The sequence below is a fragment of the Anas acuta genome, chromosome 1 (assembly GCF_963932015.1).
Source record: "Anas acuta chromosome 1, bAnaAcu1.1, whole genome shotgun sequence".
NCBI classification, from domain to species: domain Eukaryota; kingdom Metazoa; phylum Chordata; class Aves; order Anseriformes; family Anatidae; genus Anas; species Anas acuta.
This window is the reverse complement of record NC_088979.1, coordinates 36384457-36405971: the sequence shown is the minus strand read 5'-3', so window position 1 is coordinate 36405971 and position 21515 is coordinate 36384457.

Below are 21515 nucleotides of genomic sequence, written 5' to 3'. Positions count from 1 at the left end.
TAACACGTCTATTAACAAAATCACTCCTCAATTAATATTGTCTCATCAATTAACAAAAACACTGACCGACTAGTTCTGTGACACCCACCCTTATAAGCAGGCAAGAGTCGTTAGGAGAGAGGAAAAAAAAAAAAAAAAAAAAAAAAAAAAGCAGGCTGCCAGGACAAAGAGGAGCCATGGGAATGCAGCTGCAAATCCTTACAGAGCAGCTATGAAGGCAATGAAAAATCACTGCTGAGGCAAGGGATAAAAGAAAGAGAGAGGTTTGTAGCCATGTTATAAAAGAGAAAGAAAAAGGTGCACTGATAAGAGAGAAAGAAATCAAAAACCGCAAGGAAATATTAACAGGTGAGAAATAAGAGAAAGGTAGTAAAGCAACACAGCCTTAGGACAACTATATTATTTTTAATTAATTCAAATGATTTCATTTAATACGTTTCCTTTGGAAGAAAATGGAAGAGCTAGGGAAGAGCTGGCAGGCTGATAGTAGTAGGGAGAAACAATAAAACATTGTCCTGATAAGAACAGAAGAAAAAGAATCTTCTCAGTAATTTCAAATGTTGACATTTAGGGGGAAAAATTGTCATGACTTCAGACTGTGATACTGGCATTGCTTATTGCCATGGAAATGGGTAAGGCACTATCATTTCAAACTAATCACTTGGCTGCAGGATCAAATTCAAGAAAGAATGTCTACTGTGAAGGGCAGAATCTCTTGTTTAAATGCAAATATTCTTGCCTCTGATTTTTACTTTAAAAACAAATAATCAGAAAGATTCTGAAAAAGCATTGTTGAAGGAATGGCCCAGAATGATTCTAAGATACAGAAAGTATATATGACACCAAATTGAACTGGAGAGGAAAAAATAATCTCCTGTTTTATTTTATTGAAATTTCACTGTGATCAATTAAATCTAAAAATTAAAGTACTCTACTATGCAATAAAGCTTTAAAGGAAGCTTTAAACTGTTTGCAGTTATTTGTTTGTTTGTTTGTTTATTTTTGCCAAAATACAGCAAAAGCTAATTTTTCATCCAAAAGCAGAAAGTCACTGAAGGAAAAAAAAAAAAAAAAGGATTAGATCCAAAATGAGATTCTGGCAGTTGAATCCCACGTTAGAAATCAAACTCTGAATTACATATCTGGCATCTCTATGTAAAACACAGGGAAAACTACGTGTCTGTTCTTAATTTTAAAATTGGTATTCTGTGTTTCAAGTTACACAGACTACCCATTTAAAAAACGCTGCATATGCACTGCTTTCTAAGTTTCTCCTTGTAATCTTTTCTAAGTTTCATCCTGCAATTTATATTTTCAGAGCATTGTGTTCATTATACAGTATATAAAGTACATATTTTCTGTTTTTCAGAGAATTTATCCTTTTTTTTTTCTTTTTTCAAAATCAGAAGAGCACAACACTTTTATTTCTTTCTTTTTTTTTTTTTTTTTCCTATTTTCAGTGATAATAGTAGTCAATCTGATTTATTTTCCTTCTTCCATTTTGTGACAATCTGGGTTAGTCATTTCAACACAGAAAGAGATGTATCTTTAATTTCTTCTTCACATCAAGAGATTCAAACTTAGATCTAAGAACTCATAGAAGATTGCCCTGATATGCAGAGAGAAGAAAAACTGTCATTCTCATTCCTTGCTTTAAAAGCACAGTGCTTTTTTAGTCACTCACACTGAGTAATTAATATGAATTGCCCAGAGAGACAACAGAAATTCACTTCTTCCTAGTTTTGAGTATAGACATATAAACTAGGAGCTGCTTGAGATTATGCACCAAATGCAAGTGTTGTTTGAGATGCCTCATGTAATTCATCAGGACTGCAGCTGCCACTTCAAAAAGAAGTGGGACTCTTGTAGGTCCTGTATCATATCTTCTAACTGTGTACAGATGACTCAAGCATTTCAAACTACATCTGACAACAGCAATTCAGAGTATTACTTTGTTCTGCAGGGAATCATTTCTAGCTTCAACTAGAACTTCATACCAAAACCAGGCACTTCTCAAAAATCCTATTCATCTTAATGAGATCCACAACCTGTAATTATCTCATGAGAATAAAGGTAAAATTCATTATACGTAACGTAGCTCTCTAAAAATTAAGCCTAATCTAAGAAAGCCCTCTGGGTTTCTTCTACAGTAAGTAGGCAGAAGTAGGTATCTACAAAGTGGAGATTTGAATATTATGCTACTGGATATGTAGGAAATACTGCCTTCTGGAGCTGTTTGTCTCCATGAACTATATAAGGAGCAAAAAAACTATGAGATTAAACCAAGACAGCTGAAGTTAACAGAAGTGAATCTCACCCCGAATGTCAACTATGTATTTGAATACTTAGAAAAAGATTTGTTCTTTCAATTTAAAATAGAATCTTGAGTTGTTACTCTGCACCCTTCAGCAGGAAAGCTAGATTCTAATATCCATAGTTGGATATGAAGAAAATGGATGAAATCTGAAAAATCTGAAACTATACAGAATATAATGCAAAATTCACAAGACTAAAAAGAAAACCAGCAACAAAACTGCATCAGAAGAGCTGGCAATTACTGTAGTAAAGTTTCTGTGAAGGAAAAATGAATTTAATATAAAACAAGGTCTTTTGTAGAGCCTAAGTGTCTTGAATTGAATTTCTTAAATATTAGTCCTTTGATCCTATTATTCTCCTAGACTGAAGTGACTTCAAACTGTATTGCAAGCTGAATCTTTTCTTACATAAAAAACATCACAAATGAGTGTTGTTAGTTGATTATTCCATTCTGGAGTAAGTCAGATTCTGTATAGTTGCCTACAGCACATTGTTATCACAGCTTGCTAATAAAATAAAATAAAATAGATATCACTTTTGGATGTTCCTGTGTTCCTAGGCTTATAAATTTCTCCAAAAGTTAAATAGTATTCTCCAATAGTAACAAAAAAACTTGACATGAACAGCTGGAAAACTCATTTTGAGAATATCAGTAGATAGTTTTTGATATATATTTCTGCCACTTTAACCTTGCACAAAGCAAGTTTATATTTTCAGTGCACATCAAGGCTGTCCTTGGAGTACACAGATGGTTCTGTAAACCGTATGGCTCCAAAACCTCTTTACTGTATGTAGTTGATATGGAAACTGCATCATCAAAAAATGAAAAGTATTGTGGGTAAATGCCTGTTCCTAAGGTTTCATTCCGAACATTTATTTACAGATGTATTATGTGTTTAACAAAAAATAAATAAGATTTTACAGTACCTCATTAGACCAGTTTGCCCACAGGGTTAAAAACAAATTAAAGCTGATGTTGTACTGCAATGAACAGGAGAAACTGACCTGGCATTCACAACTGAATAAACAGTGTTCAGCATCTGGGAGGCAATGATTACCCTCACGCATTGAGCTTGATTTTCACAATATAGTGTCATTACGATATTCCAAAGACTTGAGGTCAATTTTCTAATCTGAGATCAGGATCTCACATTCAAACTTAAAAGCTTTATTGAGATATCAAAATCTGTTCTCGTTTCCTCATAAATAAAGAGTAACAAAACACAATTTTTGTATATCCATGACAATTTCCAACATTGAGATCATATTTTAGGATCCTGAATTCATCAAAATATAAAACTCATTGCTGAATGACAGATACAGGAGCTACTTTTAAATATGCCGTCTGGAAAATATTGTTGTTGCATTTTGACTTCAATGCATGAAAAAAATAAGTTCAAGCTGAACAAGCAATATAGTACAAGCGAAACGAGAAATAGTACAGTTTACTGGTATCTAGCACTATGGATTTCTGATTTTAGGTTTGCAAGTGTTTTGTTTTTAGATTTATCATCTGAATCAGAATTCTTCAAGCTCAGAATATTTTTTATTTATTTATTGTAACTAATTTATATAATTATTATGTGCTTCTTTGCTTAGCAGTAGCATACTAAGCAGGCATGTAGTGAACAGTCTTTTAATTGCACCAGAGATGATCTACGAAGTAAATGATTCTTTTATTAAAAAAAAAGGGGGGGGGGGGGCATTTACATATACATGGCTGCTATATTTCATAATTACCAGTACTTATTTGCTTTTTATAAACTTTTTCTACTGCTAATAATTTTTCAAAAATATATCTATTTGGAATTAACTGTTATAATGTACAATGAGGAAGCAACTTGGTGCATGTCCAGATTGGTTGAGACTTAGTAGTTATACCCACATAAAAAATACATGCATTAACAAATTCCAGTGGGGAATGAAGGGGGGAGGGGGGGGGAATCTACTTGTCTGAGCTGATAAACAGCTTTTAAACATGGCATAATCCTTTAATTGTCGAAGATATGTATCAGTGTAGTGATCTATATAATACAAAATCATGAAGCTTTAAGAGAATCAGAATCCACAGATAATTACTAAGATCTTGTTAGAATTATCACCTAAGCTTTCTGAAGTTTCCAGCTGCCCGACACGGGACAGCAGAAGCTCAGTAGGGTTTTCCCTGCAATTCTTCTCATTGGCTGTAATGTCCAGAATCTGAAAATAAAAAATTGCATCTATGGGCACATATGCCTTCCTTTCTAGTACTTTTTTCCCTTTTTAGTTTCTCCTATGGCTGCTCACTTCCACTCCCAGCTAACATTCCTGTCACAAAGCTCTGACAACAGTTTTTGCCTGTGGAAGCAACATATGCTAGATCTCAACCACACCATTTTCATGCAGTGCCCCTCATCCATATCCTTTGGTGTTCTCTCACTAGAAACCACATGACAGATACAGAAAGGCAAGAAAATAAGACTAGAAGCTGGATGTGAGGTTAAGGCAATGAGAATAAACACAGCAAGGCAAGAAGCATGGGATGAAGCAGAGGCATGAGGGCCAGTGTTCAGAAGCCAATGGCAATGGAAAACAGAATAGAAGGAGGCTACAGGCTGTCAGTCAGAAGTGGGTCAATTCAAATAACTGCAAACAATATACATACCATAATGCTCTATGCATTCCATAAATGTCATGATGGAGGACTGCTCAAACTGGCATATGGAGAAGACGCTTAAAGGGAACAAAATATTTTCAGTGAAACATGAACCATCACATTATGAGTTAGTTACTCTTAATTATTCTTAATTACTCATAGTTGCATAATCACAAAATCACAGAATCACAGAATTGCAGGGGTTGGAAGGAACCTCAAGAGATCATCGGGTCCACCCCCCCTGCCATAGCAGGTTCCCTAGAGCAGGCTGCCCAGGTAGGTGTCCAGACGGGTCTTGAATATCTCCAGAGAAGGAGACTCCACAACCTCCCTAGGCAGCCTGTTCCAGTACTCTGTCACCTTCACCATGAAGAAGTTCTTGCACATGCTGGTGCAGAACTTCCTGTGATCCATTTTGTGGCCATATCCCCAAAACTACTCAGCCATTATTCAGTTACTAACTCTGCTGAGATAGTTGGAGTCTAATTATAACAACAGAATAGGCAGAATTCATTAGAAAAAAAATAATAATGATATCCCAGGATAACCTTGTATGCAGCATGTAATCCATGTCTTAGAAAATTAATTTGACTTATATAAATTAAAAGAGATATAGTAAACAAGAAAAAAATAATTAAAAGTTGACTTTCTCTGAAGATTAAGTTAATGTTGCAGAGAATTACTGCTTCATATTAACATAAGACAAGTTCTACAGCTATATTGGGTTTACGTGGTAAGGATTTGGTAGCTGGCGGGTTGCAGGGTTGGCCTCTGTGAGTTGCTTCCATGTTAGATAACAGCCAGTTCTAAGACAGCTCCAAAATTGATCCGCTGCTGAGCCAGTGGGTGACGCTGGTTGTACCTTTCGGGAGAGCAGATTTCAGAAAGCAGAAGCTGGGAGAGCAAGGAGGACCAGCCATGCAGATCCCAAGGTACTGACCTTGGGGCAGAAGGAGGGCAGGAGGTGCTCCAGGCACGGAGCAGAAGTTCCCATGCTGCCTGTGGAGTGGCCCCCGGTGGAGCTGGTGGATGTGGCCTAGAGGAGGCTGTGGGCTATGGAGAGCCCTTGCAGGATCAATTCAGGAAGGATGGCATCCTGTGGGAGGGACCCCACGTGGAGCAGGGGAAGAGAGTGCCCATGAAGGCAGCAGAGAGGAAGCATTAGGGACTGTCCGCAGCCCCCATTCCCCCATTCCCCTGCACTGCTCAGGGGAGAAGAGGTGGAAGAGGGTGGATGGGGGGAAGGTGTGTTTGGTTTGCTTTTAGTTTCTCACTGTTCTAGTCTGCTAGTGATAGGTAGTAAGTTATATATATTAGCCACCCTGCGTTGAGTCTGCTTTATCCATGACAGTAATTGGGAAGCGATCTCTCTGTCCTTTTCTGAACCTTAGAGCCTTTTTCCATTGTATTTTCTCCCCTCTCCCTCTTCCTTGGAGTAAGGGGATTGGAAACGCAGATATGGTGGTTTAGCTGCCCAGCAGGGTAAAACCACCACAAAAGCTTCCACACAAAACACAAAATGGAAATACATTATCTCTTTCTCTTATCCCATTATTCCTGGGAAGGAGTTGGTTTTAACTTGAATGCCGTACATCTTCCACTCATGTAAACTAAGTGATTCCTCTCTGTAGTTTAGAACAATACACTTATAGTTATGTGAATGACCAAGTTACTCTCTGGGGTAAGAGAAAGTGGTCAACAGCTTAAAGAATGGGTCCCAGAAGGATAGGGATATTGTCTACTTTTTAACAGCAGTCTTAAATACTGGCCATCTTCCTGTGAAATTTTATTACCCCATTTCTACACTCTTAGCAACAGTCAGCTACTGAGAAAAGAAAACTACTATAAATCTTTTAAACCACAAAATTTCATATCTAGGTTCTCCCCACAATCATGAAAAAGGATAAGGAGGCTTCTGTGATTATCACCTTCACAAAATACTAGGTATTAGCAAAATCTTACAGTTCCCGACACTCAAAATAAAGGACTTTCATGCATCTGTCTGTCTGTCTGTTTACAACTGTCAACACATAACACAAGACACCTGTAATGTCTCAGACTCATTAATCTCACTAGTCTCACTAATTTCATCTGGGAATGTAATTTCTGTCTTTTGATATAGCTTCATTTGAGTCTTTCCAACACACCATTAAATATAGGGTACCATCAAAATGATCCAAAGCTACATATTTTTCATACATCTTCATTTCTAAAAGCTTAATCAATTCTGTTGTGATAATAGAGACAGAATGATAGAAATAAAACAAATAGACTACAAGCCAAATAATAAATTAATCTTCCCTGTTTGTTTTTCCTCCTTTTGATCAATGATCTGTCCAGAAATGTATGGACCAAATATTATATAATTATTCAACATCATAATATTTTTGTAATATATCTAGTAAAAATGATATTTTGCAAGTCTGAAATGTTCACAAGCACGTTTTGAATTTTTTTCTTCAACACATTTGTCATTGAGCCAATCAATTGTAATGTTGACTTCAAGTACAGTAAGTCATGTCAAATTCTGTCTGCTAAAAATGGATTACTTCATTTTACTTCATTTTACAGTTCAAAGTGTAAAATATTTACCTCTTGTACCAATTAAAACACTGAAATTTATTTACCTCTTTAAAGCTCACTTCTGTTTTGATACTTGTATAAAGCTGCCATTTTCATAACTGCCATTTTTTTTGGTTTCTTGGTAGAATTAACCAGGTAGAGTTTTTTTAAAAAAAAAAAAAAGTGAAAAATATTTTTACATAACATCATATACATGTGAACATATACATGTTTTCATCATGTGCAGCTACAGTACAGGGTATTACAGATGCTCCCCAACTACCAATAATTTATTCTGTATATATCTATGCTCATATTGACTACCTCTCAGTCTCTCATATCAATTAATTCTATACATCTTGGTGTCATATCAATTAAACTTGTGTTCCCATAGCCCTAGAACATTTGTCTCAAATACCAATAGTAGTTACCAAAAATTCTTTAGTTCATATCATCTGCTACAAGAATATCTGTGTAAATCAAATATCTGAGTACACATGGCATGAAAGTTAGTACCAAAAAAGATCAGTGACCACTGTTAAAGCAATTTAATTTCCATCTCTTTACTTATGAAAATGTCAGTTAGGAGAGATGACACTATCATTTCCTCAACAGAGCTTTTTCAAAGATAAAAAAAAAAATAAGAAAAAAGCACAAAAGAAGTACTAAAAATTTAAGAAACAACATATATGTTATGGATATGGAACAGTCAAAGCCATAGTGGAGGCAAAAGTTTTGTGAATATATGCACATCAAATGTCTGTTCTTTTGTTTTGTTTTGTTGTTGTTCTCAGTAAAAAACAATTCTTGATCTCAAATATGAAATCAAGAAAATACCGCTTTTAACACTTCAATATCTCAGCAGCTTTCAAAGTGCTGCTATTTAGAAGCTTATAATAATGAGGTACAAGCTTATAATAATGAGGTACAAGAAAAAAATATTCTTATTTTTATTGCTTATATTGTTTTTCTCCTAAATGTATCAAGGGTCGAAGACCAATTGCAGGAGGTACTTACACAGGTACAATGGAAAATGTGATTATCATAAAATTCAAAAGAAAATAATTTTCAGTTCTATTAAATAAATGCATGTTTTCAGTCATGTAAAAGATCAGAATATAGGCTCAATACATGTAGGATAGAAATTATCACTTTCAAAAAAATTCTACCAACAATTTTATCAAAATGGACAATTATAGCATCAACAAAGCATTTCACAGGTTGATGTAGACTTTTAGAAACTGCTTTGAAAGAGGAATAGATTAACAAAAAATTGCTGATTTTTGTTTCCAGAACTTTAAATTTCTAAATATTATTTTTTTGTTAATTATCACAAAATAAAAACAAAACAATATAATTTCAGACTATTTAAATTTCAGGTAGTTATATATACTCCTCAGCACAAACTGAGTTGTGTTTTCTTTTCTGGTTTACTAGTTCCCAAAAATGTTAAAAATATTTTAATTATTGGAATCATCAACCATATGTTTCTTTATTCACTTACCTGAAATGGGAAAGTAGATGTGACTTTTTGGCACACTGAAAACAGTACTAACCACAGCACTTAAATCAAAAATTTCATCTCACAACTCTTTAGCGTTAATTAGTACTCCAGCAAAAATATCTCCCCTTCTTGTCTTTACAATAACTATTTTCATTTCAAGGTATGAAACCATGAAACTTCTTACTTATTTACAGAAATAACTATATAAAAAAAATAAATCTGAAATATTTAAATCCAAATAGAGATGATAATGCTAAATATGACAGAATTTTAGCTTATGTGAAACACATCCCTTTCTTTTCTTATTATAGAGGAAAAAAATATTGAAACACAACAAAACACTACCAGACACCTGTTTAATTAATTTTTACTCAACTTTGAAATTATATTGCATTTGGAAAACAGCACATTAAAGATTAATAAAATGGCTTTAAATCATCCAATGAGTCTTTCAGTTTATATTGTTTATCTTTCCCATATTACAGATCCAAAATACAGACAAGACAAACATTTATTTTCACATGAATGATAAGATATACTGGAGTATGTTTAAGCAAGTTCATGTGATAATTCAGTTCTAACTAGAAGTGTGCTTATTTCATATACATTTAAAAGCAGTAGCTGAATGGTTTAATTGAAATGAAAACCAAGAAGGAATAAGTTAATCTAGAAACTGTTTTAAGTAGACAGAAGTAGATGGATATGTACTCACCTTTGAAACTGACTGGTTTAAAATCACCAAAATCTCATGCTGGACATTCCTGTGTTAGCCTTAATCAGTTAAAGTCAGCTTTGAAAACTGTGGAAGAAAAAGTCTGGAAAGTTATTCAAGATGTAATTTGTTAGCAAAGGGCTAGAATTGTCCTGGACTCACAGAATCACAGAATAACAGCGTAGCTGATAGACAAATGGACCTCTGGAGGTCATGTCATCCAAATCCTATGTTCAGGCAGGGCCAGCTAGAGTGACTTGACCAGGACCACATGCCACAGGACTACAGAGTTCTTTGGATATTTGATAATAAAATGGTAACAGACCATGGACTAAGTTTGATGGATTTATTATAACTGCACGCACTGATTACCATTATAATTAATCCTGAGCAGAATGTAAGCAATCTAAGCTATGTAAAAGGGAAAGGAAAAAGCTACTTGTCATGTACGCAAGAAACAATACAGTTAACGGTAAATCTTACCCGCTGATAAGCAAGGATTGGGAAAGTTGTTGACCTCTAATATTCTCTGCCATGCCTCTAATATTCTCTACCATTCTCTAATATTCACTGGGCTGGTCAGTGAGTCTAATATTCCCTGGACTGGTCAGTGAGAGCTACCCTGAGTTGGTGTTGGTGCACTCTATTAATAGGATCAAGACTCCATGCTAATTGCATGATTGACAGGAAGACACCTTATGTCTTTTACATAAGGACACAAAACAAAGCTAGACATGTTTCAGGTAGCTGATGATCTGTAAATCTTAGTCTTTTGTTGGCCTTGAGGAGGACATTGTTTAGAATATCATGTGATTGATCACAGGTTCTTTTGTATAAACTGGTTATGCAGGCACAGTATGCAAGCATTCCTATTGACCAATACAATGAGGCACTGAGTGTAAGGAGCATCTCCCCGCACCATGTTTACACAACTTTGAAGATCTCCAAGAAGGGAAATTCCACAGTCTCTGGGAAACTTATGCCAGCGTTCAGCCACCTTCCCTGTAAAGTGATTCCTGATGTCCAGAGGGAACCTCCTGTGTTTCATTTTTTTACCCATTGCCTCTTGCTCTAATACTGGGGACCACTGAAATGAGTCTGGCTCTATCCTTTTTGCATCCTGACTTCAAGTTTTAATATATATTGATAAGATCCAGGTGATCAGGCCCAGTCAGCATGGGTTTATGAAAGGCAGGTCCTGCTTGATGAACCTGATCTCCTTCTATGACAAAGTGACGCGATGGGTGGATGAGGGAAAGGCTGTGGATGTGGTCTACCTTGACTTCAGTAAGGCTTTTGACGCTGTTTCCCACAGCATTCTCCTCAAGAAACTGGCTGCTCTTGGCTTGGACTGGCATAAGCTTCATTGGGTTAAAAACTGGCTGAATAGCCGGGCCCAAAGAGTTGTGGTGAATGGAGTCAAATCCAGTTGGAGACCAGTCACTAGTGGTGTCCCCCAGGGCTCGGTGCTGGGGCCAGTCCTCTTAAAAATCTTTATCAATAATCTGGATGAGGGGATTGAGTGCACCCTCAGTAAGTTCGCAGATGACACCAAGTTAGGTGCGTGTGTCGATCTGCTCGAGGGTAGGAAGGCTCTGCAGGAGGATCTGGATAGGCTGGACCAATGGACTGAGGTCAACTGTATGAAGTTCAATAAGGCCAAGTGCCGGGTCCTGCACCTGGGGTGCAACAACCCCAAGCAGAGCTACAGGCTGGGAGATGAGTGGTTGGGAAGTTGTCTGGCAGAGAAGGACCTGGGAGTGATGGTTGATAGTCAGCTGAATTTGAGCCAGCAGTGTGCTCAGGTGTCCAAGAAGGCCAACAGCATCCTGGCTTGCATAAGAAGCAGTGTGTCCATCAGGTCTGGGGAAGTGATTGTCCCCCTGTATTTGGCTCTGATGAGGCCTCACCTCGAGTACTGTGTTCAGTTTTGGGCCCCTCACTACAAGAAGGACATCGAGATGCTCAAGTGAATCCAGAGAAGGGCGACGAAGCTGTTGAGGGGCCTGGAGAACAAGTCTTATTTGGAGTGGCTGAGGGAGCTGGGTTTGTTCAGTCTTGAGAAAAGGAGGCTCAGGGGCGACCTTATTGCTCTCTATAGGTACATTAAAGGAGGCTCTGGCGAGGTGGGGATTGGTCTATTCACCTATGTGCCTGGTGACAGGATGAGGGGGAATGGGCTAAAGTTGCACCAGGGGAGTTTTAGGTTGGAGATTAGGAAGAACTTCTTTACCGAGAGGGTTGTTAAGCATTGGAATGAGCTGCCCAGGGAGATGGTTGAGTCACCATCCCTGAAGGTCTTTAAAAGTCATTTAGATGTTGAACTTAGTTATATGGTTTAGTGGAGGACTTGATAGTATTAGGACAGAGGTTGGTCTCAATAATCTTGAGGTCTCTTCCAACCTAGACAACTCCATGATTCTGTGATTCTGTGATCCCCCCAAGCCTACTCTTCTGCAGGCTGAACAATCCCAGCTCTGTCAACCTTTTGTCATAGGAGAGATGCTTCAGTCCCTTAACTATCTTTATGGCTTTTTCTTGTACTCTCTCCAGTAGCTCCACGTCTCTCTTGTACTGAGGAGCCCACAGCTGGAAACAATACTCCAGGTGTGGCATTACCAGTGCTGAGCAGAGGTGAAGGATCACCTCCATCAACTTCCTGGCAATACTGTGCATAGTGCAGCCCAGAATACTGTTAGCATTCCTTTCAGTGAGGGCATGTTGCTGGCTCATGTTCAACCTGGTGTCTACCAGGACCCCAATGTCCTTTTCTGCCAGGCTGCATTGCAGCTGTGTGGCCCCCAGTACATGCTAGTGCCTGGGGTTGTTCCTTCCCAGATGCAGGACTTTGCACGTCTTGTTGAACATCATGATGTGCTTGTCAGCCCATTTTTCTAGCCTGTGGAGATCCATCAGGATGACAGTACAACCCTCTTGTGTATCAGCTACTCCTCCCAGTTTTGTGTCAGCAGAAAACTGGCTGAGGCTACGCTCTGCCATATCATACAGATCACCACTAGTTGTCTGCTATGATAGTTCATATAAGAATTTCATCCTAATATTGAAATGTTATTTAAAGCAATTACTAAATTTAAAATAACTTCCGTGGGTATTTTTTTTTCCAGCAAATACACTAAAAGATCTTTGCATATACACATTCTGTGTAAGAGCAATGTACCTTTACAACATTGCTTTACTTGCACAATAGTACTTAGCTCTTTTGCACGCTCAAACACTTGACCAGTAACAGATACCACTAATCAAGTAATTAAAAATTGGAAGAGTTAATCAAATTTTCTTTAGAAAATTTTGCTTGATAATTTTGAGCTACAGGTTAATTTTAAGTAGTACAATGTCTATGACTGTAGTGCTTTTATTTACGTTTGAACAACTGAGTAAAACAGCTTCACATTTGTAAAAGGTGTTATTAAAGTTTAATCAGTTCCCTCTTTGATTGCTATTTTTAACTGTCTGATTTTTGCTGAGTACTCTAAAACAATGTTGAAAAGCAATATACCACCTAATCTAGCAGAAAGAAATAATAATAATAATCTCAGAAAACTATAATTGTAATAGTGAAAACTGTGAAATGAGTTAAATAAGCATCTATTGTAATTTTACCAATACTTAATGAATGGTATTACCTTTTCCATCAGCATAATTCAGCAATATTCTTAAGCATGAAGGGCCCAGATAAAATTTGTAAGGCTATTTGGAAGGAGGGAACATCTGCACTTTAAGTGGTAATAGATCAAGGAGCTTTTCATTGTCAAAGGGGATAATAAGAAAAGATGGAAGCCCTGAACAAGCACATACAGAGATTCAGATCTACCAACAAATTATAGCAGAAGCAGTAAGGAGAACAAAATCCTGTCAGTCTCACTAATTGATGAGGTTATGTAACGTGTAGGAATCTTTAATGCAGTTAGAGTAGCCAACTGAGTATCTTAACAAGGTTTACACCTAAGGTAAAGAGGGTTTTTGTGCCAGCCAATGGAGTCAAATGAGGGGTATGGGCACCCTGTCCTGTGGTGGCAGCTTCTGGAACTGGTGAGGTCTTAGCATCAGCTCCCAGAGTGGGTAGGGGTCTTCAGCCTCCAGCCCCTGAGACAGGAGTGGTGTGTGACCCCAGACCTCCTGTCAGGGGACGGAGGTGAGTGAGGCAAGTGAGGGGCTCTGTGCTGGCAGCTGGAGCAGGGTCACAGCTCACGTACCTTGTGCCAGCTGCTGGGGACAGCATCTGAGTCTGCCCCAAACTGGGTGTGCATTTGCTGGCAAACCCCACTGTGGAGCAGCAAGGGAGTAGGAAACCCTTGTCCTTGCAGGGGTATCAGGTGGGCAAGAGGCCTGTGCTGTTATTCGAGGGGACCCACAAGTATGGATTCCTGTGGGATGAGTGCATGAGTGTTGCATGGGTGCAACAAGGTGGGCTAGGCTCCAGCAGCCTTACAGGAAGAATCCTGGGCAAGAACAGATAGAGGAAGCAGCTTACTTCTAACATCCATTAGCAGAATTAAAAATAATATATAAAAGCTAAACAGTTATTTCATACTGCTGTGCACGAATGAATAATTAGCTCTCTATTTGTGTTTTTAAAAGGTGTGGAGAGAAATGCTGGACAAATCTGTAGAACAAACAATAGAAAAAATAAACAGACATAGCATGGTAAAAAGCTTGACCCATTTCTAGCCCAGTACCTAATTCTACATTTTTGGGGGGTTGGATGAGGGAAGGATGTTTAAACAGGGATGATATTAGACCCACAGGAGCCATGCAGTGCAGAACAAGACTTCTTCCCTCCCCTTGCAACTACTGGCAATCCAGCTATGAATTTTACAGTGTTTATTGCCTTATTGCTTAACTTTAAACCAGCAGTCCCTGGATTTCCTCTGGAAGAAGGAAGAATATTAATCTGTCTGTTTTTATTTATTTCACAGTATTGGGAGAAAATTATAAACATAAATATAAATATTATTATGTCATATTATATATTAATATATTTATATAATAATGATATAATTATTAATAATATAATTATAATTAAATTAATCTATAGTACAATTATATAATAATAATAATAATAATAATAATAATAATAATAATAATAATAGTAATAATAATAATAATAATAATAATGGTGATGATAATAATATAAACTTTTCTGCCAAGCCTCCCATATTTTAATACAGTCAATAAAACATCATTTACAAGTGTGTTTTGTTTTTTTGTTGTTGTTGTTGTTTGTTTGTTTTTTGTGACAATAGGATTCCAAGCTCTCAAAAGATTTGTGTAAAACCTCCTTATCTTGGTTTAATGATAGATATAATATGAATGGTTTTCTCCACTTGTATCATGGGTTATATCTACATCAAGTGCTCTTTAAATAAGGGAAAACCAAGTAAGGAAAATTTCCCCAAGAAAATTCTGTCATGTAGGGAGCTAATTGAAAGCAGGTATCATGTGAACTGGTCCATGTCACCTGGTCATGAGCTTGTTCTATTATTTAGTATCACAATGCAATTGTAAAGACATGTCTATACCTATTAAAATAAATAAATAAATAAATAAATAATGAAAAATAAAAAATCTCATTTTCTGTCCTCTGGCTCTCCTCACCATTTTTTAAACTCTTTAAATCACCACCTTAAAATAGAGTAACTTCGCCCATACTAGAAATATCTGCCAACTAGAAATATCTTGTTACGTCCTATACCCATGCCCAATATTGGCTAACAGTTTTGCCAGGCATACAGAAAAATAAAAATAAAAAAATCACAACATAGACAAATGCTTAAGCCTATTTTGTTTACTGTTAAAGCTGATACAGTTTTTGCTCTGAAGAGTTCAGAGACTCATTACAGAACAGAACATTTTTATGTGAGGTGTTTCGTTCCAAAGCTGCTTCTAGCTGACCCAGTTTTTTCGGTCAAGGTAGTAGGACTAAACACTGGTGATACTCTATTTCTCATTAGATATGTATTGGTACACACTAGTATTATAGACCTTCTAGGCTCAGGTAAACTTCAGAACTTTTGACCCTCCTCTTTTAGTTCATATGCATCTTTGAAGAATAGACTTAAATATGTATATATCATAATGGTATGTGAAATGCTCATGGTTTGATACCAGGTTCTACCTTGTGTTGTCCTTCATCTGACTGTACTTTTAAAATAATTGTTCCTTCTTAGTCTATCCGAATTTTAAAGCAGATGGCAAAATTGCCAATCTTCCTAGTGAGATGTAATCTGCTACAAAATAAGGAGGGACAGAATGCAGATTTAGAAAAATAAGTCAATTTCATCATTCATAAATGTAAATCATAGAGCTGGAATATTCTTTCTGAAACTTCTTAATGATCAGTTACTAAAATAGCCAAACCAAGAATGTCAGCCTTACAGCTGCAGCTTCTTAGAACTGATCATAGCTAAACCCTGTGCTCTCCAAATTTTTATTCTAATACTGTGCATCCTGCCTATCACTTCTTTCTCTTTGTACAGCAACATTTGATCACTGATTTAGACTTGGTATGCATACCAATAATTAACCCTTCTGCCCAGTGATTTGTTAACCAAAAAAGACAGATTGAATTTCTAAGAATTTTTACTTAAAACAACACACGCTAAGAGTTTTTGATCACCCTAGCTCAAGTTTCCACCCCCAAAATACTGGAAGTTCACTCATACCCTTTTATCACCCAAGAATGAGTTAAATATAATTCCACATTGACAAATAGTGATTTCCCACAACTGTATTCATATAAAATGGAAATTTTAACCTTAAGTTACTGAACAACAAGCCAGTCCCCACCATCCCCTTCACAGTTCATTTTCAGTTAGGTTTTTCTTCCTGAAAAGCCTTTGCTTCAAAGTAAGGAATATGTAGTATTGTGCTTTACTAGCTATCCCAGCTGACATGACAGAAGTCCTAGAGCTGTTAGAAAGGCTCTAGGCACTCTAAGGCACTATCCTTCCAGCATTTCTCATTTGCTTCATTTCATGGGTCTCTTTTTGTCCATTGTCACTACTGGTCTTCTACTTCACTGATCCTTCTCCTGTAGGACACCTTATGCAACAGTATCTAACACACTGCTTCTCCTTTGGAAAACAGAATGCATTAAGGTTAGCTCTGCACCTACACCACTAAAGGTAATAAAACTTATTTTAATAGTGTCTCTGAGTATGGATCCTTTACCCTAGCCCGAGGAATGTCTACATGAAGCTGACATATTGATCACAGTATATGATACTTTAGTTCTCCTTACTACAGTTCCAAACATGAATACACAGTCTTTTCTGCAGTGTTAAAATGTATTGACTTTTTTTTATCTAAATAAAATAAATTAAAATAATAGTAATAATGTAAATAACATGCAAGAAACATTTAATTCAGTTGACTATCCCTGCACATACCATGTTAGGGGACCACTTTTTTAGGCAGTCCTTGGGGAAAGGATCTGTTTCTTCACAAGCAGTGCCAGCAAAGAGCTCCCTAAGCACATGAGTGCTTAATTTAGTGCTACAGTTTTGTACATTTGTTTTCAATTACACATCTTGGAACGCCTCACTTCCAAGGCAAATCTTTGTAGTTTTTTTTTTTTCTTAAAAGACATTTAAAGAGGGAAATTGAAAACATCATTAGTTGCTATTCATCCTTGATCATTTCATCTCTCAGACCTTATTTAAACTTCAAAGTCTTGACCCATTCAAATGATTTAAATGAATGCTCTGAACTTGAACAAGATACATGAAAACCAATAAAACTGCTCATAATACAATCCCTCTTCATTGTGGAATTTCCTAGTTAGGAATGACAGAAAAAGCTTATAATATCTGAGGAGAAATATTAATTTTGTGAAAGAACAAGATGGACCTTAAAAAATGAAATACTGTTATTATATTTTTATTTCAGCCTAATACCAGCTGCTTAGCATGTTGATTGTACTTGACATATTGTGATTTTTCAGCAGGGTCAATATATGAAATCACATTCTCTCTCCAATGGCCAAATTCATGCAAACACAATGAAAGGCAAAACAGTAACATGACTCATCATAACTGGATGATTCTTTTTAATTAATCTAAAGAAAAGTATAAAAAAATCTGATGGCATAGTGCTGTGGCTTAATCCAGCAGGCAGCTAAAGGCAGCTAAGTACCCCACAGCCATTTGCTTACCATCCCCACCCTCCAAACCCCTGAGTAAAGACTCATAGGTTGAGATAAAGACAGTTGAATACGACAGAAAAGGAAGAGAAATAATAATGATGACTATAATAATAATAGAATGTACAGAGCAAATGATGCGCAGTGAAACTGCTCACTATCTGCTGACCAATACCCAGCCCATCCCTGTGCAGCTGTACCCACTACCCCAGCCTACCACCCCATATAAATTGCTCAGCATGATGCCATGTTATGGAATATCCCTTTGGCCAATCTGGGTCACCTGTCCTGTCTGTGTCCCCACTCAGTTCCTTGTGCACCCCCAGCCTCCCTGCTGACAAAGCAGCATGAGAAGTTGAAAAGTGCTTCACTTAGTGGAAGCACTGCTCTCCAACAGCTAAAACATCACTGTGTTATCAACATTATTCCATCCTAAATCCAAAACACGGCATGACACCAGCTACTAGGAAGAAAATTAACTCTATCCCAGCCATATAACCACTGAAAAAGAAATGTTTATATATATATATGTTTTTATGATTAATTGAGAGCTTCTGGGAACACACAAAGATAGCAATCTTATTTTCATTTTCTTTTCAATTTTTGTAACCCTTCACAGTCAAGAAGAGCTTCCAAACTAGACTGTAGCATACTTCAACAATTAGAAGTGGCTCCAGATTTAAAAAAAAAAAATAAAAAAAAAAAGCAAAACAAAACAAAACAAAAACAAAAACCAAACAGAAAACAAAACAGAATCACAGAATCACAGAATCACAGAATTTCTATGTTGGAAGAGACCTCAAGATCATCGAGTCCAACCTCTGACCTAACAAAACAAAACAAACAAACAAACAAACAAAAACAAACAAACAAACAAAAAAACAGCAGAAGGCCCTAGTCTGGGAATTGTACTGCAACAACCCTGAGCTAGTTCCTAATGGCCATCAGATCAGTACCAACCAGCTTCTAAGTGATGCTAGAAGAGAATAATAATCCTCCTTTCCTTTGTGGCTTGAGTAAAGGATGGCCAGAATAGCCACTCTTGGGGAATGAAGAGGCTGCTCAGACACTGTTCTTGCTCTTCTTCCTTCAAATAGCATTAAGGAGCCTGGAGCAATTTAAGAGAATTTGTTTGTATTGCATATTGTCTTGCATAAGTTGGGAGAATTTGGTTTGCAGAACACGTGAACTCCAGTGGGATAAATATGCTGCAGCCTTTGAAAAGGCATTTTATACTATGCTTTTCCCACTGTAATCCTAAAGCTCTAATGTCCTTGAAATTAACATCATTTCATGTTACACTATAAAAACTCAGTAATATATAAGAACATAATGCCTGCATATATTATTTTATATCATTTTATCTCTAAAAACTTAAATGCAACCACTCCCTCCTGAAGAAAAAGTGCAAGTAGTTCTCATTAATGCTATTGACCACTACAGACCAAACTGTAGTTATTGTCTTGAACAAGGTAAGAAAGAATGACAAAAAGCAGAATGGGCCAGTTCTATCAGAGTGCAATTCCTGATTTTGTCACCCAGCTACATCCCGTGTTCTGCTTACTCTCATTTATTTCATAATCATGCCATTCAGAATCTCCTCCAAAAATCTGCAAGCTTCTAAGGTCACTCTAACATGTTTGTATCTTTCTCTAGCTCTCTTTTTTAATACAGTTGCAGTATTGGCTAGTAATATTTATTAATTCCACTACTAACTTGATACAATTATTAAATATTCTTGTTATTTATATTGTAATTCCATTTATTATATGGAAAAGTATCACTGTGTTATGTGAGGTGCTTAGTACGTGTCAATCGATAAGAATTCTTTCACTGAGTTGAGAGGAAACATGATCAGGCTGCTAACTGGAGACAGAGGGCTATAAATCAAATGTTCTCCATTCTCATATTCCTTTTCATGCTGTACTCTGGGATCAATAAAAGCCCTCATCAGTGGTATATAACTGTACAAGTAGTTTCTTATGCTCTTGCCCAAAACTTGTCAGGTTTATTCCTTCAGTCCAATGCAAGCGCTGTTGCCATCTGTGCAAAGGATTTACTTAATTCCTCATTTTGTACTAATATATAGATCAAAGGCCTTTTCCTAGGCAAAATATATTTCATTATCTTCTAACCTTCCTAGTTGAGAGCACAGGAATATAGGCTTTATTTACAGTGATGATAAGAGCAGCAAGTAATAGTTATAGACACTGTCTTCTTTGTACAAATCACCATTTAAAACAGCCATTTCCACCACTGAAATTTCTCGACATATCATCCTCATTTTTATTTTGTAACACTCTGCTGACACCTTCTGGAATACAACACTATTTTGTAACTTCATAGCAGACTTGTGACGGAGTCACTAAAGAAAACCATTCTGATGTCACATATACCAAAACACAAATATCACTGCATCTTCTGTATTATTAGTTTCAGTTTTCACTGATTTTTAAGTATCAGATTCATAGGACAAATAGAAAAACATAATAGAAAGAAATTATCTAGACTGAGAGAATTGAGTTTCAGGAACATGTCTATACTGCTAATGTCTTTGATATTTGATGCTGTCCATAAAGACCTAACTATTGGAATCAATAGTTTAAGGGAAAACCTTTGATTTATTTTTAAAAAGTGAGTGGAGGTTAAAATCAGAAACAAAGCATCATTGCAACTTCTATCTTATCTTCCCCTTAGAATTCTTCTGTATGTTTTGTTCCCCATCAGTGTACGTATGTGAATGTGGAAGTCTTGAAGCACATTACATTTCTACAGTTGAGTGTGAATATGATCTAGTTATCCATGACCTCTGCATGAGCCTAGTAGGTTTATGGGAGACCAACCTTCTGGAGCTGAACCCAGAAGCCATGAACCCAGCTCCTCAAATGACAAAAAATACATGTGTTTAGACTACTGAATCCCCTTATTGTTGTATTCAAAACACAACAAAACAAAACAAAATGCTTGTTTCTTTTTAAAAAATATTCTAAAGAGAGAATAGATGATTCATAAAGTTTAGCATTTAAAGGTTTGTGCCTTTAAGACAGTCACAATAATAATGCAGTGCAATAATAATGATAAATCTTTTTTTTTTTTTGATAGAAAGTGTATTTTATTTATTTTGTTTGTTTATTTCTTTGTGTTAGGTTTTGTTTCTTTGTTTGTTTTAAAGTGTGTCTCTTTATCAGCACTGTTTAAAAATTCTTACAGAACAGATTTCCAGTGGAAAACATTGATTCAAAGTACAAAGTACATAACTATTGATTATTTATAATTCATATAACACACACATTAAATCATCAAATACTTTTTGTGTAATAAAAACACATTCGTCATGGTAATTATACTATATCCTATATAGGGTGATATTTATTCTATATATATACACTATGTATAGAATAAGAAATGTCAAACAGGACTTCAGAGACCTAACAGCTGGATTTACAAGGATGTTTGCTCAGGTTTTCTCCTCAAAGGTACCAATCAAAAGAAAGGGAAGGCAAAAGTAAACATATAACACAGATCAGCATCTGGCTGCATAGCGCTTGTTTTCAGCAGGGTTTTGGCTTCCGTGATCATGAGATGCTCTTCAAAGACTGTGGGCTACTTCAGAAAGATGGGATCC